The sequence below is a fragment of the Triticum urartu genome, chromosome 5A (assembly GCF_056163025.1).
Source record: "Triticum urartu cultivar PI428250 chromosome 5A, HENAU_Tu73, whole genome shotgun sequence".
Taxonomy (NCBI): Eukaryota; Viridiplantae; Streptophyta; class Magnoliopsida; order Poales; family Poaceae; genus Triticum; species Triticum urartu.
Window position 1 is genome coordinate 629,474,034 of NC_141877.1, and position 23,966 is coordinate 629,497,999.

Sequence of the window (23,966 nt, forward strand, 5' to 3'; positions counted from 1 at the left end):
TCATCCCAGTACTTTCTCTCGATTTTTCTCCACTGCGACCCGTCAGCGGGTGCTCTCAACTTCCCATCTTTCTTTCGGTTTTCACTGTGCCATCTCATCAACTTGGCATGCTCTTCGTTTTTGAATAGACGTTTCAACCGTGGTATTATAGGAGCATACCACATCACCTTCGCAGGAACCCTCTTCCTGGGGGGCTCGCCGTCAACATCACAAGGGTCATCTCGTCTGATCTTATACCGCAATGCACCGCATACCGGGCATGCGTTCAGATCCTTGTATGCACCGCGGTAGAGGATGCAGTCATTAGGGCATGCATGTATCTTCTCCACCTCCAATCCTAGAGGGCATACGACCTTCTTTGCTGTGTATGTACTGTCGGGCAATTCGTTATCCTTTGGAAGCTTCTTCTTCAATATTTTCAGTAGCTTCTCAAATCCTTTGTCAGCCACAGCATTCTCTGCCTTCCACTGCAGCAATTCCAGTACGGTACCGAGCTTTGTGTTGCCATCTTCGCAATTGGGGTATAACCCTTTTTTGTGATCCTCTAACATGCGATCGAACTTCAGCTTCTCCTTTTGACTTTCGCATTGCGTCCTTGCATTGACAATGACCCGGCGGAGATCATCATCATCAGGCACATCGTCTGGTTCCTCTTGATCTTCAGCTGCTTCACCCGTTGGAGCATCATTGGGCACATCGTCTGGTTCCTCTTGATCTTCACCGGCTCCCCCCGTTGCAGCATCACCGTATTCAGGGGGCACATAGTTGTCATCGTACTCTTCTTCTTCGCCGTCTTCCATCATAACCCCTATTTCTCCGTGCCTCGTCCAAACATTATAGTGTGGCATGAAACCCTTGTAAAGCAGGTGGGAGTGAAGGATTTTCCGGTTAGAGTAAGACCTCGTATTCCCACATTCAGTGCATGGACAACAGATAAAACCATTCTGCTTGTTTGCCTCAGCCGCATCGAGAAACTCATGCACGCCCTTAATGTACTCGCGGGTGTGTCTGTCACCGTACATCCATTGCCGGTTCATCTGCGTGCATTATATATAATTAAGTGTCCAAATTAATAGAAGTTCATCATCACATTAAAACCAAAGTGCATACATAGTTCTCATCTAACAACATATAGCTCTCCAGAGCATCTAATTAATTAAACCATACATTGAAACTATGTAAAACATTTCAATGCGAAAACAAATGCGATCATAATCGCAACCAAGGTAACAATTGATCCAACGGCATAATAATACCAAGCCTCGGTATGAATGGCATATTTTCTAATCTTTCTAATCTTCAAGCGCATTGCATCCATCTTGATCTTGTGATCATCGACGACATCCGCAACATGCAACTCCAATATCATCTTCTCTTCCTCAATTTTTTTTATTTTTTCCTTCAACAAATTGTTTTCTTCTTCAACTAAATTTAACCTCTCGACAATAGGGTCGGTTGGCATTTCCGATTCACATACATCCTACATAAATAAAATCTATGTCACGTTGGTCGGCATAATTTTCATAAACAATAAATGAACCAGTAGTTATAAAGATAATATATATACCACATCCGAATCATAGACAGGACAAGGGCCGACGGGGGCGGATACCAAAACCATCGCACTATATAAGATGCAATAATAAAAGTAAGAAAATAATACAAGTATCTATGTAAACATACAAGTAAGAATATTTTTCCTTTCAGAAAGAAGATAAGAACAAGAGGCTCACCACGGTGGTGCCGGCGATGAGCTCGGCGCGGGTGATCGACGGTGGTGAAGACGGGGACGGGGCATGACGGACCGCTAAACCTAGACAAATATTATGGAAAATGGAGCTTAGAGGTCGAGCTTGGAGAGGAGAAAGCTTAAGTAGTGTGGCTCGGGCATTCCATCGAACACCTTGTGTGCATAGGAGGTTAGCTAGAGCACCACCAAGCCCTCTCCCCCTCGGCCAGAGAAAAACAGAGCACTGGGGTGCTCTGCTCGCGAGGGGTATATATAGGCACCTCATTGGTCCCGGTTGGTGACATGAACCGGGACTAAAGGGGAGCCTTTGGTTCCGATTCAAGCCACCAACCGGAACCAATGGTGGTGGGCCAGGAGCGAGGCCCATTGGTCCCGGTTCATCCCACCAACCGGGACCAAAAGGTCCAGATGAACCGGGACCAATGGCCCACGTGGCCCGGCCGGCCCCCTGGGCTCACGAACCGGAACCAATGCCTACATTGATCCCGGTTCTAGACTGAACCGGGACTAATGGGCTGACCCGGCCTGGACCAAAGCCCTGTTTTCTACTAGTGTGGAGTGCAACGGTGGAGGCATAATGTTACGAAGACCACAATTTGCTAGCTCGAGGGTTACCAGAGAGGGAAGCATGTTGACAGCATGAGTCCAGTCGATGGAAGCACTAAGGTCCACCGTGGACATGGCGAGGTATTGCAGCTTACGCAACCTCGACAGCCATGAAAGATCAGGCGAGTAAGAACCTGGTAATTGACTCGAGAGGTCAAGACTGACTAGATTTGAAAGGTTCCCAAGGTGGTGAGGGATTCGCCCACCGAAAGATGAGTAGTTGAGGAGGAGATGCGTCAGGCCGCTGAAGCTGCCGATGAACTGAGGGACAGGCCTCCCACCGAAGTCGTTGGACGAGAGGTCCAGGTGCTTGAGATGTCGTAGAGTGAGCAAGGAGGACCTTATCTCACCTCCGATGGCTCCGTAGCTGTTGACCTGGAGCTTGATGACATGGCCGGTCCGGTTGCTGCACCCGACGCCCATCCATCGACAGCAGTCCTCCTCGGCCCGCCATGACGAAAGGTAGTTGCTCGGATCGGTGAGGCCGGCCTTGAAGGCGAGAAGCGCATCTCGCTCGCGGGGGATGCAGAGGGTGCCTCCCGGTGCTGATGGTGGTGGCGGTGGTTGGAGTGCAGGCACCGCTGGGGCTGACGAGCTCCGGAGGAGGATGAGGCACCACGTCGCTAGGAGGACCGCCGGCCTTGGCCTGGCCATTTTGGAAAGTGGACGGACGAATGGGTAAGTACGAGCGTGTGTAGTATACTTGCCTCGGCCATGCACGTCTGGATTTAAGGAGCTAGCAGAGTTCGTTCGGTCCACCCTTGCCAGTGTCAAAGTGCCCTGCGCGCTACGCCAGTTCGATCGGCAGGTAGTAGTAACATCGAAACCCCGTCCACCGGCGGGTCAGCGGACTCAGACGAGAACTGTGAAGAGTCCATATGAGTTGACTGACCCAGCGCATAAAAATTCCACACACCAACTGTTGGGTGCAGCGCCAAATCTTGAACTCCAAAGAGACAAACAGTAAAGTGTGTAGTGAAAATGCCTATTTAGCGACCAATGAGCCCGGTCAATACGTGCTATATACACTCGGCGTGTAGTGAAAATGCCTGTTTCCCGTCAATATAGTTTAGTGACCAATGTGAGTCTTTGCCTCACTTTGATTAGTTGATCATGGTAGTGCACAACCACCAAATCTTTGGTGCATGAAATTCCATTACAGGATGAGACCGAATCACCAAAGTCGCACTCATGCATTGTGCAAGGTTCATCAATGACATGCCAATGGGTAAAATAGATAGTTCCTGCCGTCAGTTGCAATATATAGTATGCATAAGATTGCCGACCCTGACCGCTTGCTTTGTCTGTGTTGCTTCAGAAATTACCAATCCACTGCAAAGAATTCCATTCAACTCTGCCCAGCTGAAACTTTGCAAGTGTTTTAGTATCAGTTGGCCCACGATTCATTTCATTGTATCTCGAGTTGAACCATGCACCAGCCCTTATAACTGCTGAGATACTCAATACCAAGCGTTGCGTTGTACTGAATCAATTATATGCGCAGTATAATCACACACATTATTTTGACAGGAGTCTGCCATTCCCAAATATGCAAGGTCGGGCTGCTGATTCAATTGGAACAAGAATGCACAGTCCTTAGGAGCTTGCCTCAATGGAACTTGCGCATAATATTCAGGCAGCCCAATGCGCTTGTCCATGAGACAAGTGCTAGAAAACAAGGTTTCAAGGGAAGGATCATCTCCAAACTGAACTGCTTTGTAGATGCATGAAATTGATGGTCAGGGTAGCTTCAGCTACACATTCCCTTGAGCACGTACTGCATAAAATGAAACTAAGGGCTCCATGCATATGACTTGTGGCTTGTAGAGAAACCCAACCAGGGAAATACTAGGATAGTACATGGTGTTTCCCTTTGTAATTGTTCCATGGATAGTTCTAATACACTCTCCATGCCACTGCCATTGTTCAGCTGCTGAGTAATAGGCCTGACACGTGGACCGATTGTACCGAAAGTTGTTGGAAATATGCCCTAGAGGCAATAATATTGTACTCTCTCTCTGTTCCTCAATATAAGTCTTTCTATAGATTTCAATAAGAACTACATACAGATGTATATATAGACATATTTTAGAGTGTAGATTCACTCATTTTGCTTTGTATGTAGTCTGCATTGGAATCTCTAAAAAGACTTATATTTAGGAACATAGGGGGTATTATTATATTTCTCTATTCATAATTAAGAGTTTATATTCTATGCTATAACTGCTATGATCCTGGAATATGCAGTTCAATGAAAAAAAAATCATATTCACGTGTGGATTGATAAACGGTAAAATAAGATTTCTAGTCTCACCTCTAAGACTAGCTCAAGTGATGTTTGTGATCATGTTTTTTCAGGTCTTGAGATATCGTTAAGTGTAACGATAGTCTCAAAACAATATTTAGAGTATGATGTTAGAAGAACAACATATTGAATTGATCCAAACTTGACTGTTATACTTTGAAATAATATTGTCAAAAGGCAGCAATTGTTGTAACACGGAGTGTTAACGTATGATTTGGTTCCTTAGACCATGAGAGTATCGGAGTTACTTTTACCATATGTTGAACTTTGGGGTTGCTCAAATGTCATCTGTAACTAGGTGATCATAACGACAACTTACAGGTTCATCGGAAAGTTTCACAAGGGACTAGATAGCTCGAGAGTGGAATTTGCTCCTCCGACAATGGAGAGATATTGTTAGGGCCCGCTCGGTGTGACGGCATCCATCATCGTCTGGTCAGACACAAGTGACAATGTCATGGGATACCGGAACACATCAACGAGAAAGAAGAACAAAACCGGTAACGAGGAGACCAGTATAGTGAGCATGTGTATGACTCAAGAGGATATCGATATATCTCACCTCGAGTTTTGTAAAGTATCACAAAGCAAAGGGAACATCACATGATAACCAAAGGTTCATTCAAATATCATTCGTGTATTCACATGGATTGCTATGGATGTCCATCATTCCACTATCGGTCATTGAACGAAGGGGTTCCGTTTATGTCTATGTTTTACCGAATAATCTTAAGGTAATCATGATCTGCTAAGTGTTAGGAGGACGGGAGTAACGATGATTTATTTGTGAAATAGTTTTGTTAATATTTGAAACAGTTTCGATAGGAACCGGCAGCGTTTCAGGGTCACCGAAAGAGTTTCAGAGTTTATCGGGCAATACCGGGTATTACCAATAAATAATACATAGGTAGACATATTTTTAGATATTCTAAATTAATAATAAAAGGCTCTAATAATAATTAGGAGACTTTTATATTTAATTAAACTAGATGATTCCCCGCGCGTGTTGCAGGAATATCTATAGTTAGGATACTTTTATATTTAATTAAACTAGATGTGCGACCACCGACGCCGATGACGAGGACGGTGGGGCGGGGCGCGACCATGGACCAGGAGCTGGTGGCGCACAGGCTAGCTGGTCGCGAAGTGCAGAGTGCCTGGATACAGCAAGTGCAGATGTCTCACGAGAGTAGCAGCGAAGGATGAGAGACGACGCCGATACTCTGGATTTGTCTAGAAAGGCCGTGCCGGCCGACCTGACATGCCAAGAGGGCGGGTGGCGTGGAGCCTGCTGTTATACGCTTTCTTCTCAGCAAGGCGCCTTTCGCTCCCCACGCACGGTGAGTTTCAGGATAAAAAAAATAATCAGTCATCATACTATAGATCAACATCTTTATAACTTTTTTCTTTACACATGTGTAATAATTCATACACATCAAAGGTAACCCATGGTTTACCATACAAACCGAGTGCCTTACACACCAAAAAAGAGCATTACACTTGACAAGAAAGGTGAAATACCATAGTGATCTCAGCTTCTACTACTCCATCCTTGTGAATGAAGCCCAGCTCACCGCCGCTCGCACGTAGACCCAATCACACATGCAGTCAAAGAACGAGAACCAAATAATTCTCCAGTTCCTCTTGAATAAGAAGCCACAGAAGATAATCCAAAGACCTGCTACGAATCCGGTGCAAATGCCAAGGTATAATGACAACGCATCGCTCATGCCCTCATGCTGATCCTCTGGAATCCATTGAGTGATTTCCATTCCTGAGCAGCTCCTTGATACAAGCGGACCACAAAGACCTGGATTCCCAATGTAGATGGATGCCTGGTCGTCCAAAGCCTGTAACTGATTGCCGGACGGTATGGTTCCTGTCAAATTGTTGTATGACAAGTTCAAGTGGGCCAGTGATGTTAGACCTGCTAAACTTGTAGGGATTTCACCGGAGAGCTCATTGTGTGAGAGGTCCAAAGATTCCACTGCCCGTAGCTCACCAATAGCCAAAGGGATTGTGCTGCTAAGGTCATTCCATGACAAGTTCAAGCTTTTCAATGCAATGAGCATGCCAATTTCATGAGGAATCTCCCCTGTTAAACTGTTGCAAGAGAAATCCATGTTTACCATATATGCGATTCCTGTCGTGAATTCAAGCTGTTGACCTTTTGTGACCACCGATAGACTATCGTTATAAGCATAACTGTACTTGTCGATGGCAGACAACCCAGCATGGAGAGTATAGAAAAGGAGATCTTGTTGGTTCGGAGTTTGAACCATACCAAAGAGATTCCCAAGTGAAGGTGGTATATTCCCTGATAATTTTTTTGAATTGGTTTGAATTGCTTACCACATATGTCACATGGTATATTCCCTGATAAATTGTTGCTCGCAATGTCTAAATACTGAAGATGCTTCAGCATTGTGAGTTCAACAGGGATCCTACCAGAGAACATGTTGGAGCGCAATCGCAAAAACTGCAAGTACGGTAACTTTGACTCAATCCATGTTGGTAAGCTCCCAGAAAATTTATTGTTTGCGATATCAAGGAATTGTAGCCCTTTGCACATCTGAAAAGACGATGGGAATCCCCGTGAAAGATTGTTACTATTCAAGTTAAGCACGGTGATGCTTGAAGTTTTCGGGACACGAGGACAATTCAAAAAGCTCCCATTTAGTAGGTTCTCTGATATGTCTAGGAACCACAGGTGTCGCAACTCAAACATGGAGCATGGAATGGTCCCAGAAAAAGAATTTTTGAACAACACTAGTATTTCTAGCTTCGGTGCTCCAATATTTGACGGAAGTGAACCTGATAGATTGTTCCTAGAGAGGTCTAAGTAGATTAGGTTCTTTGAGAGTTCTGGAATCGGGCCAACAAGTTGGTTAGAACTGATATCCAACATAACAGGTTCTAACCCACCAAACCGAAAATTTGCGGGAAGCCTCCCGACAATCTGGTTTCCCGACAAATCCAAGGCTCGAGCATGGCGTGTTGCAGTCCAAAACTCAACAGGTATGGAATCATGTATACCTGTGTTTGAAAGATCAAGAGTGTTGATTGTTGACCTGACAACCCCTACTGGAAATTGGGGCCCTAGGATGCAAGATCTAAAGCCTCCTGAAGTTAATTTGAATGGACCATTCCATGTGTTATTGACGAGCATAGTTAAGGAATTATCGGAGATCCACAAGACCCGCAGGCTACTCAGATTTGTGAAACGGTGTTCAGTAAGTGTACCATGCAGGTTGTTTGAGTTCACCAGTAACTCCTTCAGTTTTGTAAGTTTCCGTATACCAACATGTATCTCTCCGGATAGTTCGTTATTATTGAGCCAAAGTGTGGTCAAGCTACTGAAATCCTCTAGTCGATTTGGAAGGCCCCCAGTCAAATTGTTGTGATCCAAGTACAACTCTTGTAATGCATATGCTGGCAGTCTATGAAATAGATCTTCCGTTCTTCCCTAATGGAGTTTTCTGATAGTGTGAGCACTTTTAGTCTCTTGAGTTTCTTGAATGTTGATGGCACCATGCCCAAGAAGTTGTTTCCCTCCAGAATCATATATTCAATGGAGGTCATGTTTCCAACTGCAGCAGGTATAGGACCTTGGATTCTGCAGTCATACATTCTTAAATATCGAAGCATCGGTAGATCCCAAACCAAGTGGTTGGCTCCCAAGGATGAGTTGAAGGGGTTGGACTCGAGACAGAGGACCTTTAGTGATGTAAGGTTGGAGTGCAACGGTGGAGGCATAATGTTCCGAAGCCCACAACCAGCTAGTGTAAGTACTAGAAGAGAGGGGAGCATGTTGACAGCATGAGTCCAGTTGACGGCGGCGCTAAGGTCCACCCCATCCATGTAGAGGTATTGTAGCTTCTGTAGGTGCCTCACCCATACGAGGTCAGGCGAGTAACAACCGAAAATAGAGAGGTCAAGACTGACCAGATTTGAGAGGTTCCCAAGGTGAGGAGGGATTCGCCCACCGAAGAACAAATCGGTGAGGGCGAGATGAATCAGGCTCCGGAGGCCACCGATGAATTCAGGAATGGATCTTGTTAAATCTATGGGATCGGGTAGGGTAGATTAATCCGGTGAACCTACCTTGTCCTTGTGGCTCGAGGAGCTCCAGTTGCCGGCCATGGTGGATGGCGACGGTGGTGGCAGAGAGTAGTGGTGGCGGTGCTTCCCGTCAGCCCTGCACTAACCCTAGATCGGTAGGGATGTAGGTGGGGTGTTCGGCGCTGCGACGAACCTCGTGATGTGAGCCGCCGCCCCCCACCTCTTTATATAGTGCAGGTGACAGGGGCCCGTCACTCATAGTGGGTTGAGCGCCCCCGATTAGGGCGCGGATCTAAGGGCCCGGTGGGCCGTTGGGCCCACACGGTGGAGATCATCCTAACATTCTCCCCCTTGATCTCAACTTTTACTTTTGACCTTATACTTTTACTTTACTCGTTTCATAACAAATCAATACATAGAACATGTTTCATCGTCACAGCTCAATTGCCGATAGAATCAGACAGCCACAACGTACCTCTCTGTTTTGAAACAAATTCTTTAACCTTGGGCCCATTTATTGTCCGGAAATGTTAGACTATACCATAAAACCCATGTCGACTGTGTGTTCTCCGAACACACTGTGCGGTAAGCCTTTAATAAGCAGATCTGCAAACACTTGTCTATTGCTTTTATGCTTCAAGCATTCCTACATAATTCCGGACTTTCTCCTTTACAACGCATAACTCTGTGTCAGTGTGTTTGGCATCAACACTTGACTCGTTGCCATAGGAGCGAAAGACTTAAAATAGTTATCGCTGTTCTCAACCATTATCAACTCCGGGTACAGGTCTCCTTAACCATTTTGCCTGTCCCTGAGCCTCATATCAAGCTATAAAATATCTTTGCATCACATTGATGATAATTGTTTCATTCTTTGGAGCTTTTCCACACAAAAACCTCCAAATATGAAAGTTAGCGACAATTGTGGATTTCGCTATACATTTCACAAGTCATGTCTTTGTACTCACAATCTTTTGAGAGCACTTATTTCTTTCAGCATGAGGCCGATATCTTTAACTCCATTCCAATGGTCTATATATGGACTGGACATCGCCAAAACAACCCGGATACGTGAACTGTGTCAGGGTAATGTATTGAGCTTCCAACAGCTGAAGCATATGGCACCATATCCGTTTTCAATCTTTTCTCAACAACTTTTGGAACACCATAGTTTCCAGTTCCATTACCCTTAACTATAAGAACAGGCGTAGGTTTTCTCGCATGCACACTATAAGACTTAATACCCCCTTTTGTTCTTTTCTTCGTGAATCTCGATACTTATAACGAGAGACACTCTACCGAGAACATTCTTTTGAACTTTGAGGAGAAGCACTTCTTTTCTCCTACTGTAGTAGGTTGACATCACCACTAGCAAGTAGGATGTCATCCACATGCACATGATTAGGAAATGAATTTCCCATTCTATAACTTAGCACGAATACAATTGTCCTCTCATTTTCTTTAACCCAAAACAACATTTGATTGCTTTAGTCCATAAAGGACTTCTTCAGGTAGTATCCCTTGCGTTCTTTACTTTCATCTGATGTAACTCAGATCATGATGTGCTACCAACACTCATTGTAATCTATTCAGTGCAAAACGCGCAAAAACCTTTCGATTTAAGTCGTGTTTTACACCTTTACATATTTCCTTTGGAGTCACATTGTCCTTGTAGACTCTTTACAGCCTACTGTTTTGGCTTCATTGGAAATTACTCATCAGTCCCAAACATCGCCGGGATGCACAATTTCATTTCATCTCACATAGTCTCTTATCATTTAGATAAGTAGACACTTCACAAAGCTCGAATGAGCGCTTTAAATGAGGTGGGATCAACTTCCATTTGAATTTCACTAACATAGACTTTATAGTAATCAGAAGTATCTGATTTTCTCATTCCTTTATAGAGCTAACAACTTGTGTTGTATAGGTCATACAACATGCTCTCCCAGATTACTCCATCTTCACTAAAAAATGGCGTATCTTTAAACTTTGTAATTTGAGTTTATTCTGTTAAAATTTTCTTCTTTATGGCACTTTAAGCACCGTCTTAGTATTCCTTACTCTGCTTTCGGAACTGTAAAAGATCCAGAAATACAACTATTTCTTTTCTTTAGGGGTATGATTATGACCGTCGTACTCCCCCAGACGATCACATTCTTCATCACGTTATCTAAAGTATATGGGAGTTTCATCAATCTTAATTTATCTCATATTTCTTTCTCCCCCACGAAATGTGGCAATAACTTTTCTGCCACAATTTCGAAAATCATTGATAACTCTTGTGAATTGAGGAAACTTCGATTATCTACTTCATTCATCAGATTACTTCATACGAAATGAAGTTATCTCTTCATACAAAATGAAGTTATCTTTTAACTAGTATGGGAGTACTTTTTCCTCATTTCATTTCAGAAACTCAACAGAGTTCTTTATCATTAGTACTTTTGCAAGTCACACTTGCATATCATTCTCATCTTTAGGTTCATCTGTAACTTTTAATCTCTTTGGATTTATTGAGTGCTTAATGACCATTACACATAAGTGTATGGTTGATACTAGGAAAGCATAATAGCTTTTCTCCTAGAGTGAGACACATTAAGCACATGAGTCATCATATCTTTCTCCTGTCATACAGGATAAGTCCTTTGCCAGAGTTTCTCCTGACATACAGGATTTTTGACATAATACTATGTCAACTTTACCCAGTTACGCATGTATTTTCCCAGACTTTCCCCGCCATGCGGGTTTTATCATAATCCTGTTTCCCGCTATGCAGGTAATTCCCTGTAAGGAACATGAATGCCAGAATTGGCTCTTTTGACCGCATATGCAATCATCAAATTCAGAAATAAATTCAAACGCTCTTTGACACACATGCTTAATCCGACGTTGGTCAAATTAAACACGCATGTTGCTTGTTTCATCTCAAATCATGTTGACTGAAAAATCTTCTTCATATAAAATACATGAAAGACATTCGTCAACCAAGACTCTCAATGATCTATCTGTTTTCTGCTCTTGGATTAATATCCAAGAATTCTTTTCTTTTGAAGCCATTCTTTAGAGAGAACATACTCCCTCACGTTATGACCTTTCATGGTCATCTTTCGGGTCACAAGTACCCAGCCATTCGCTTTCACGAATGAAAGCATGTAAAACTTTTAGTCTAAGAAAACATAGCCAATAATCAACAATAATGAGCATAATAATAACCCTACGTTGGTCTGGTTAAAAAATATGCACATTAAACTTTTGTAAAACTTCCTTTTTATACTCTAAATCACCGTTGTGTTAGAATTAGAATAAAACTCATTCTTCTACATTAATTCCATATCACCGTTGGGCGGAAATGGAAATAATGCATATAACTCATAAACAATGTGATGATAGTATTTCTATTAAACAACTTTGCTAAGAAATAATCATCATCATCAGCTTTATTGCAGCGGAAAACTTTTAATATACATTTCTCAATCTTTATCAAATGCTCTGAAAATTGGTCACTTTGATACAAAAAATTATCAGAGATTTGAACTTTTAACTATAAGACTCATTGAATTATAATATTGTCATCATCAATGTTGGTCAGAAAATAACAATACCATAATCAAACTTTAATCAAATATCTTTCTACTGTCATAGCAGAAGCTATATGAATCTGATTTCACCCACAAGTGAAAAAACTTCTCTCAAAAAAATTGTCCATCCAATTAAATTTTCCCGTTGGTTCCAATTTAATTGGAGGATAATATTTTTTCTTTGCAGCGAAAACTTTCTGAATCTATTCAGAAACAATTTTATACTCTTTTACTCTCTATGCAATTTCAACCGATTGGTTCAAAAATGCATTAGAGAAGCAACAATTTAATCTTTTACTTTAGTTCTATTCACTTTTAAAGGAGCACTTTTATTTTTATTTGCAGCGTAAAAACATGAATAGAATCATGGTAAAAAAACATGAATAGAAAAATCATGAACTTTTTATTCTTTATAGAAACTTTTCTTTTACTAAAGAAAATATTATGAACTTTATTATTTTCTTTATAAAATTCATTAATATTTCTTTTTCTGATTTTTTCATTTTCATTTTCAGAAACTTTTCTGTTTTCCTTTTCAGAACTTTTTCATTTACTTTTCTGTACTCTAAACAAAATTTCGTTGGATGAAATTTGAGTAGAAAAACTATTTAAAATCTGCCCAAAAACCAGACAAATAACAAAAAAAAACTGCAGCGCACCCCAGCGCCCGCGGCTGCGGCCTCGGCCCAGCGCGCGCGGCTTCTGGCCTAGGCGCTGCGCGAGCAGGCCTGGCCCCGCCTCTACTTTCTGTTGGAAATATGCCCTAGAGGCAATAATAAAAGCATTATTATTATATTTCCTTGTTCATGATAATTGTCTTTATTCATGCTATAATTGTGTTATCCGGAAATCGTAATACATGTGTGAATACTTAGACACCAACATGTCCCTAGTAAGCCTCTAGTTGACTAGCTCGTTGATCAACAGATAGTCATGGTTTCCTGACTATGGACATTGGATGTCATTGATAACGAGATCACATCATTAGGAGAATGATGTGATGGACAAGACCCAATCCTAAACATAGCACAAGATCATATAGTTCGTTTGCTAGAGTTTTCCAATGTCAAGTATCTTTTCCTTAGACCATGAGATCGTGTAACTCCCGGATACCGTAGGAGTGCTTTGGGTGTACCAAATGTCACAACGTAACTGGGTGACTATAAAGGTATACTACGGGTATCTCCGAAAGTGTCTGTTGGGTTGACACGGATCAAGACTGGGATTTGTCACTCCGTATGACGGAGAGGTATCACTGGGCCCACTCGGTAATGCATCATCATTATGAGCTCAAAGTGACCAAGTGTCTGGTCACGGGATCATGCATTACGGTACGAGTAAAGTGACTTGCCGGTAACGAGATTGAACAAGGTATTGGGATACCGACGATCGAATCTCGGGGAAGTAGCATACCGATTGACGAAGGGAATTGTATACGGGGTTGCTTGAATCCTCGACATCGTGGTTCATCCGATGAGATCATCGAGTAGCATGTGGGAGCCAACATGGGTATCCAGATCCCGCTGTTGGTTATTGACCGGAGAGCGATCTCGGTCATGTCTACATGTCTCCCGAACCCGTAGGGTCTACACACTTAAGGTTTAGTGACGATAGGGTTGTAGGGATATGTATATGCAGTAACCCGAATGTTGTTCGGAGTCCCGGATGAGATCCCGGACGTCACGAGGAGTTCCGGAATGGTCCAGAGGTAAAGAATTATATATAGGAAGTGCTATTTCGGCCGTCGGGACAAGTTTTGGGGTCACCGGTATTGTACCAGGACCACCGGAAGGGTCCCGGGGGTCCATCGGGTGGGGCCACCTATCCCGGAGGGCCCCATGGGCTGAAGTGGGAAGGGATCCAGCCCAAAGTGGGCTGGGGCGCCACTTCCCCTAGGGCCCATGCGCCTAGGGTGGGGGAAACCCTAAAGGGGGGGCGCCCCCTTGCTTGGGGGGCAAGCCCCCCACCCCTTGGCCGCCGCCCCCCTAGGAGATTGCATCTCCTAGGGCCGGCGCCCCCCTAGGCCTCTCTATATATAGTGGGGGGGATGGAGGACCTCTGACCTTTGCCTTTGGTGCCTCCCTCTCCCTCTCCAATACCTCCTCCTCCTCCATAGAGCTTGGCGAAGCCCTGCCGGAGTACTGCAGCTCCATCACCACCACGCCGTCGTGCTGCTGCTGGAGCCATCTTCCTCAACCTCTCCTTTCCCCTTGCTGGATCAAGAAGGAGGAGACGTTACGCTGACTGTATGTGTGTTGAACGCGGAGGTGCCGTCCGTTCGGCGCTAGGATCTCCGGTGATTTGGATCATGTCGAGTACGACTTCCTCATCCCCGTTCTTTGAATGCTTCCGCGCGTGATCTACAAAGGTATGTAGATGCAATCCAATCACTCGTTGCTAGATGAACTCCTAGATGGATCTTGGTGAAACCGTAGGAAATTTTTTGTTTTTCTGCAACGTTCCCCAACAGTGGCATCATGAGCTAGGTCTATGCGTAGTTCTCTTTGCGCGATTAGAACACAATTTGTTGTGGGCGTAGATGTTGGCAACTTTCTTGCCACTACTAGTCTCATCTTGCTTCAGCGGTATTGTGGGATGAAGCGGCCCGGACCAACCTTACACGTACTCTTACGTGAGACCGGTTCCACTGACTAACATGCACAAGTTGCATAAGGTGGCTGGCGGGTGTCTGTCTCTCCCACTTTAGTTGGAGCGGATTCAATGAAAAGGGTCCTTATGAAGGGTAAATAGAAGTTGACAAATCACGTTGTGGCTTTCACATAGGTAAGAAAACGTTCTTGCTAGAACCCTATTGCAGCCACGTAAAACTTGCAACAACAATTAGAGGACGTCTAACTTGTTTTTGCAGCAAGTGTTCTGTGATGTGATATGGCCAAAGTTGTGATGAATGATGAATGGTATATATGTGATGTATGAGATGTTCATGCTATTGTAATAGGAATCACGACTTGCATGTCGATGAGTATGACAACCGGCAGGATCCATAGGAGTTGTCTTTATTTTTTGTATGACCTGCGTGTCATTGAGAAACGCCATGTAAATTACTTTACTTTATTGCTAAATGCGTTAGCCGTAGTAGTAGAAGTAATAGTTGGCGAGCAACTTCATGGAGACACGATGATGGAGATCATGATGATGGAGATCATTGTGTCATGCCGGTGACAAGATGATCATGGAGCCCCAAGATGGAGATCAAAGGAGCTATGTGATATTGGCCATATCATGTCACTATTATTATTTGATTGCATGTGATGTTTATCATGTTTCTGCATCTTGTTTACTTAGAACGACGGTAGAAATAAGATGATCCCTCATAATAATTTCAAGAAAGTGTTCCCCCTAACTGTGCACCGTTGCGACAGTTCGTTGTTTCGAAGCACCACGTGATGATCGGGTGTTAGATTCCAACGTTCACATACAACGGGTGTAAGACAGATTTACACATGCAAACACTTAGGTTGACTTGACGAGCCTAGCATGTGCAGACATGGCCTCGGAACACAGAAGACCGAAAGGTCGAGCATGAGTCGTATAGAAGATACGATCAACATGAAGATGTTCACCGATGTTGACTAGTCCGTCTCACGTGATGATCGGACACGACCTAGTTAACTCGGATCATGTTATACTTAGATTACTGGAGGGATGTCTATCTAAGTGGGAGTTCATTGAATAATTTGATTAGATGAACTTAATTATCATGAACTTAGTCTAATCTTTTTTACAATATGTCTTGTAGATCAAATGGCCAACGTAGTCCTCAACTTCAACGCGTTCCTAGAGAAAACCAAGCTGAAAGACGATGGCAGCAACTACACGGACTGGGTCCGGAACCTGAGGATCATCCTCATAGCTGCCAAGAAAGATTATGTCCTACAAGCACCGCTAGGTGACGCCCCTGTTCTCCCTGCAGAACAAGACGTTATGAACGCTTGGCAGGCACGTACCGATGACTACTCCCTCGTTCAATGCGGCATGCTTTACAACTTAGAGCCAGGGCTCCAAAAGCGTTTTGAGAGACACGGAGCATATGAGATGTTTGAAGAGCTGAAAATGGTTTTCCAAGCTCATGCCCGGGTCGAGAGATATCAAGTCTCCGACAAGTTCTTCAGCTGTAAGATGGAGGAAGACAGTTCTGTCAGTGAGCACATACTCACTATGTCTGGGTTGCATAACCGCTTGACTCAGCTGGGAGTTAATCTCCCGGATGACGCGGTCATTGACAGAATCCTTCAGTCGCTTCCACCGAGCTACAAGAGCTTTGTGATGAACTTCAATATGCAGGGGATGGAAAAGACCATTCCTGAAGTATTTGCAATGCTGAAATCAGCAGAGGTAGAAGTCAAAAAGGAACATCAAGTGTTGATGGTGAATAAAACCACTAAGTTCAAGAAGGGCAAGGGTAAGAAAGCCTTCAAGAAGGACGGCAAGGGAGTTGCCGCGCCCGGCAAGCAAGCTGCCGGGAGAAGCCAAAGAATGGACCCAAGCCCGAGACTGAGTGCTTTTATTGCAAGGGAAGTGGTCACTGGAAGCGGAACTGCCCCAAATACTTAGCGGACAAGAAGGCCGGCATCACGAAAGGTATATGTGATATACATGTAATTGATGTGTACCTTACCAGTACTCGTAGTAGCTCCTGGGTATTTGATACCGGTGCGGTTGCTCACATTTGTAACTCAAAACAGGAGCTGCGGAATAAGCGGAGACTGGCGAAGGACGAGGTGACGATGCGCGTCGGGAATGGTTCCAAGGTCAATGTGATCGCCGTTGGCACGCTACCTTTACATTTACCTTCGGGATTAGTTTTAAACCTTAATAATTGTTATTTAGTGCCAGCTTTGAGCATGAACATTGTATCAGGATCTCGTTTAATTCGAGATGGCTACTCATTTAAATCCGAGAATAATGGTTGTTCTATTTATATGAGAGATATGTTTTATGGTCATGCTCCGATGGTGAATGGTTTATTCTTAATGAATCTCGAGCGTATTGCTACACATGTTCATAGTGTGAGTACCAAAAGATGTAAGATTGATAATGATAGTCCCACATACTTGTGGCACTGCCGCCTTGGTCACATAGGTGTCAAACGCATGAAGAAGCTCCATGCTGATGGACTTTTAGAGTCTCTTGATTACGAATCATTTGACACATGCGAACCATGCCTCATGGGTAAAATGACCAAGACTCCGTTCTCAGGAACAATGGAGTGAGCAACCAACTTATTGGAAATCATACATACTGATGTGTGCGGTCCAATGAGTGTTGAGGCTCGCGGTGGCTATCGTTATGTTCTCACCCTCACTGATGACTTGAGTAGATATGGGTATGTCTACTTAATGAAACACAAGTCTGAGACCTTTGAAAAGTTCAAGGAATTTCAGAGTGAGGTTGAGAATCAACGTGACAGGAAAATCAAGTTCCTGCGATCAGATCATGGAGGAGAATACTTGAGTCACGAGTTTGGCACACACTTAAGAAAATGTGGAATAGTTTCACAACTCACGCCGCCTGGAACACCTCAGCGTAATGGTGTGTCCAAACGTCATAATCGCACTCTATTAGATATGGTGCGATCTATGATGTCTCTTACCGATTTACCGCTATCTTTTTGGGGCTATGCTTTAGAGACTGCCGCATTCACTTTAAATAGGGCTCCGTCGAAATCCGTTGAGATGACACCGTATGAATTATGGTTTGGGAAGAAACCTAAGCTGTCGTTTCTAAAAGTTTGGGGATGCGATGCTTATGTCAAGAAACTTCAACCTGAAAAGCTCGAACCCAAGTCGGAAAAATGCGTCTTCATAGGATACCCTAAAGAAACTATTGGGTATACCTTCTACCTCAGGTCCGAAGGCAAGATCTTTGTTGCCAAGAATGGATCCTTTCTAGAGAAAGAGTTTCTCTCGAAAGAAGTAAGTGGGAGGAAAGTAGAACTTGATGAAGTATTACCTCTTGAACCGAAAAATGGCGCAACTCAAGAAAATGTTCCTGAGGTGCCTGCACCGACTAGAGAGGAAGTTAATGATGATGATCATGAAACTTCAGATCAAGTTGCTACTGAACTTCGTAGGTCCACAAGGACACGTTCCGCACCAGAGTGGTATGGCAACCCTGTCTTGGAAATCATGTTGTTAGACAACGGTGAACCTTCGAACTATGAAGAAGCGATGGCGGGCCCGGATTCCGACAAATGGCTAGAAGCCATGAAATCCGAGATAGGATCCATGTATGAAAACGAAGTATGGACTTTGACTGACTTGTCTGTTGAGCGGCGAGCCATTGAAAATAAATGGATCTTTAAGAAGAAGACAGATGCAGATGGTAATGTGACCATCTATAAAGCTCGGCTTGTCGCTAAGGGTTATCGACAAGTTTAAGGGGTTGACTACGATGAGACTTTCTCACCGGTAGCGAAGCTAATGTCCGTCCGAATCATGTTAGCAATTGTCGCATTCTATGATTATGAGATATGGCAAATGGACGTCAAAACGGCATTCCTTAATGGTTTCCTTAAGGAAGAATTGTATATGATGCAGCCGGAAGGTTTTGTCGAGCCTAAGAATGCTGACAAGGTGTGCAAGCTCCAATGCTCGATTTATGGGCTGGTGCAAGCATCTCGGAGTTGGAACATTCGCTTTGATGAGATGATCAAAGCGTTTGGGTTTACGCAGACTTATGGAGAAGCCTGCGTTTACAAGAAAGTGAGTGGGAGCTCTGTAGCATTTCTCATATTATATGTAGATGACATACTTTTGATGGGAAATGATATAGAGCTTTTGGACAGCATTAAGGCCTACTTGAATAAGAGTTTTTCAATGAAGGACCTTGGAGAAGCTGCATATATATTAGGCATCAAAATCTATAGAGATAGATCAAGACGCGTCATAGGTCTTTCACAAAGCACATACCTTGATAAGATATTAAAGAAATTCAATATGGATCAGTCTAAGAAGGGGTTCTTGCCTGTGTTACAAGGTGTGAAATTGAGCTCAGCTCAATGTCCGACCACGGCAGAAGATATAGAAGAGATGAGTGTCATCCCCTATGCCTCAGCCATAGGTTCTATTATGTATGCCATGCTGTGTACCAGACCTGATGTAAACCTTGCCGTAAGTTTGGTAGGAAGGTACCAAAGTAATCCCGGCAAGGAACACTGGACAGCGGTCAAGAATATCCTGAAGTACCTGAAAAGGACTAAGGAAATGTTTCTCGTTTATGGAGGTGACGAAGAGCTCGCCGTAAAAGGTTACGTCGACGCTAGCTTCGACACAGATCTGGATGACTCCAAGTCACAAACCGGATACGTGTATATTTTGAATGGTGGGGCAGTAAGCTGGTGCAGTTGCAAGCAGAGCGTCGTGGCGGGATCTACATGTGAAGCGGAGTACATGGCAGCCTCGGAGGCAGCGCATGAAGCAATTTGGGTGAAGGAGTTCATCACCGACCTAGGAGTCATACCCAATGCATCGGGGCCAATCAAACTCTTCTGTGACAACACTGGAGCTATTGCACTTGCCAAAGAGCCCAGGTTTCACAAGAAGACCAGGCACATCAAGCGTCGCTTCAACTCCATTCGTGAAAATGTTCAAGATGGAGACATAGATATTTGTAAAGTACATACGGACCTGAATGTAGCAGATCCGTTGACTAAACCTCTCCCTAGAGCAAAACATGATCAACACCAGAATTCCATGGGTGTTCGATTCATCACAATGTAACTAGATTATTGACTCTAGTGCAAGTGGGAGACTGTTGGAAATATGCCCTAGAGGCAATAATAAAAGCATTATTATTATATTTCCTTGTTCATGATAATTGTCTTTATTCATGCTATAATTGTGTTATCCGGAAATCGTAATACGTGTGTGAATACTTAGACACCAACATGTCCCTAGTAAGCCTCTAGTTGACTAGCTCGTTGATCAACAGATAGTCATGGTTTCCTGACTATGGACATTGGATGTCATTGATAACGAGATCACATCATTAGGAGAATGATGTGATGGACAAGACCCAATCCTAAACATAGCACAAGATCGTATAGTTCGTTTGCTAGAGTTTTCCAATGTCAAGTATCTTTTCCTTAGACCATGAGATCGTGTAACTCCCGGATACCGTAGGAGTGCTTTGGGTGTACCAAACGTCACAACGTAACTGGGTGACTATAAAGGTATACTACGGGTATCTCCGAAAGTGTCTGTTGGGTTGACACGGATCAAGACTGGGATTTGTCACTCTGTATGACGGAGAGGTATCACTGGGCCCACTCGGTAATGCATCATCATTATGAGCTCAAAGTGACCAAGTGTCTGGTCATGGGATCATGCATTACAGTACGAGTAAAGTGACTTTCCGGTAATGAGATTGAACAAGGTATTGGGATACCGACGATCGAATCTCGGGCAAGTAGCATACCGATTGACGAAGGGAATTGTATACGGGGTTGCTTGAATCCTCGACATCGTGGTTCATCCGATGAGATCATCGAGTAGCATGTGGGAGCCAACATGGGTATCCAGATCCCGCTGTTGGTTATTGACCGGAGAGCGATCTCGGTCATGTCTACATGTCTCCCGAACCCGTAGGGTCTACACACTTAAGGTTCGGTGACGCTAGGGTTGTAGGGATATGTATATGCAGTAACCCGAATGTTGTTCGGAGTCCCGGATGAGATCCCGGACGTCACGAGGAGTTCCGGAATGGTCCGGAGGTAAAGAATTATATATAGGAAGTGCTATTTCGGCCGTCGGGACAAGTTTCGGGGTCACCGGTATTGTACCGGGACCACCGGAAGGGTCCCGGGGGTCCATCGGGTGGGGCCACCTATCCCGGAGGGCCCCATGGGCTGAAGTGGGAAGGGATCCAGCCCAAAGTGGGCTGGGGCGGCACTTCCCCTAGGGCCCATGCGCCTAGGGTGGGGGAAACCCTAAAGGGGGGGCGCCCCCTTGCTTGGGGGGCAAGCCCCCCACCCCTTGGCCACCGCCCCCTAGGAGATTGCATCTCCTAGGGCCGGCGCCCCTCCTAGGCCCCCCTATATATAGTGGGGGGGGGGGGATGGAGGACCTCTGACCTTTGCCTTTGGTGCCTCCCTCTCCCTCTCCAACACCTCCTCCTCTTCCATAGAGCTTGGCGAAGCCCTGCCGGAGTACTGCAGCTCCATCACCACCACGCCGTCGTGCTGCTGCTGGAGCCATCTTCCTCAACCTCTCCTTTCCCCTTGCTGGATCAAGAAGGAGGAGACGTTACGCTGATCGTACGTGTGTTGAACGCGGAGGTGCCGTCCGTTCGGCGCTAGGATCTCCGGTGATTTGGATCACGTCGAGTACGACTTCCTCATCCCCGTTCTTTGAACGCTTAGGCGCGTGATCTACAAAGGTATGTAGATGAAATCCAATCACTCGTTGCTAGATGAACTCCTAGATGGATTTTGGTGAAACCGTAGGAAAATTTTTGTTTTTCTGCAACGTTCCCCAACACTTTTGGTCCAAGAAGCCCGCTGTGCACTAGGGTTTTAATCCTGGCCGTTCACTGCGATCCGACGGCCACGCGCGCGATGCGGTCGAACAAAAAACCAACCGCGCCGCTCGGGATGAACCCTAGGCCATTTCGCCCCCTTCCTCTGTCGCTCGCCCGCACGACGTTCACGCCGGCCGGCCGCCGCGCCGCGCCTATCGCCGGCGACGAAAACGGCGCGCCGTGCCAGCCTTCTCTTCTTCCCCTTCATTTCCCCCCGCGCACACCGCTCTGCCTGGCCTCCACCTCCGCGGATCTGACCAGCGGCCCAGTCGTGCCACCGGCGAGCCGGTTACGGCGTCGGACGCCACGCCTGCACGAGCCTTTTTCCTTTTTTACCCCAAACCTCCTGTACGCGCGCGAGAGAGGGAGAGCAGAGAGGTGTAGCGACTTCCGATGCGGCGCCCCCGCGGACCCCTTGCGTGTTCGCTGGCAGCGGCGCAACAGAGGGTCCGGCCGCGCCAGCCGCCGGCGACGGCGTCGAGCGGACACGGCACGACGTCCGGCCGCCGACTCTTTCTCCTTCCCCATTCCTTTCTTCCTCTTTTTCTCCTTTTTCTCCCTCCACCATGTAAAGCTTCGAGCAGTGGAGAGTCAAAGAAGAACGGCGACCCTCTGGCCCCCTTGCTGGCGTGCGCGTGCACTCGTAGATGGGCGCACGGCCGTCAAGCGGTTCAGCGGTGATGCCCTGTTTCGGCGATACTCTTGGTCTCTTTGCCCCCCAAAAGGGGATGGTGCTCTTCTTCTCGATGCCTCGGCTTGCCGATGCGCATCGAGATCGAGAGGAACGGCGCGGCCGGTGCGGCGGCGCTCTTTTCTGCGAGATTCTTTGCCCTTCTTTTGGGGAGGGGAAAACTTTCTGTGATTTCTTTTCAACCGAAAAAATCTAACCCAATCTGGCTGATACCATTGTTAAATCTGTGGGATCGGGTAGGGTAGATTAATCCGGTGAACCTACCTTGTCCTTGTGGTTCGAGGAGCTCCAGTTGCCGGCCATGGTGGATGGCGGCGGTGGTGGCAGAGAGTAGTGGTGGCGGTGCTTCCCGTTAGCCCTGCACTAACCCTAGATCGGTAGGGATGTAGGTGGGGTGTTCGGCGCTGCGACGAACCTCGTGATGCGAGCCGCCGGCCCCCACCTCTTTATATAGTGCAGGTGACAGGGGGCCGTCACCATAGTGGGTTGAGCGCCCCCGATCAGGGCGCGGATCTAAGGGCCCGGTGGGCTGTTGGGCCGACACGGTGGAGATCATCCTAATAGATCTCCCACCACCGAAGTCGTTGAATGAGAGGTCTAGGTACTGCAGATGTTGGAGAGTGAGCAAAGAGGGGTTTATCTCACCTCCTATGCTTCCATACATGAGCGGACCATAGTTGTAGCTGTTGAGATCGAGCTTGATGACGTGGCCAGTCTGGTTGCTGCACCCGACGCCCATCCACCAGCAGCAGTCCTTGTCGACCCGCCACGACGAAAGGTGGTTGCTCGGATCGGTGAGGCCGGCCTTGAAGGTGAGAAGCGCATCTCGCTCGCGGGGGATGCAGAGGGTGCCTCCCGGTGCTGATGGTGGTGGCGGTGGCCGGAGTGCAGGCACGGCTGGGGCTGATGAGCTCCGAAGGAAGACGAGGCACCACGTCGCTAGGGCTAGGAGGATCGCCGTAGCTTGGGTCGGCGGCCTTGGCCCGGCCATTTTGGGAAGTGGACTACTAGTGGGTAAGTTCGTATTGTGTACTCCCTCCATTCTAAAATATAGTGCGTTCATGCTTCCCAAGGTTCAACTTTGATCATAAATTTAATCACCGAGACCAACTGCGGTGGGAGAAAAAATTATATAATTGAAAACTTCTTTCAAATACGAATTCACTGATATAATTTTTGCTCCCGCTGCAATCGGTCTTGATAATTAAATTTACGGTCAAAATTGAAGCACGGGGATAAAGAAAGCATTACATTGTAAAATGGAAGGAGTAGTAGCCTCGGCCATGCACGCTTTGATTTAAGGAGCCAGCAGAGTTCGTTGGTTCCACCCGTGTCAGTGTCAGGGCCTGGTCAGTGTCAAACTACCCTGCATGTGAGTCCATATGAGTTGACTGACCGAGCGCATAAAAATTTCACAGACCAAACTGGGTG

General features: G+C 45.5%; 1 pseudogene; it reads right to left on the reverse strand.

Moving 5' to 3' along the window:
* Positions 1 to 1,749: 1,749 nt before the first annotated feature.
* On the reverse strand, positions 1,750 to 23,526 carry LOC125506288 (receptor-like protein EIX2; annotated as a pseudogene).
* Between the last annotated feature and the right edge of the window lie 440 nt (positions 23,527 to 23,966).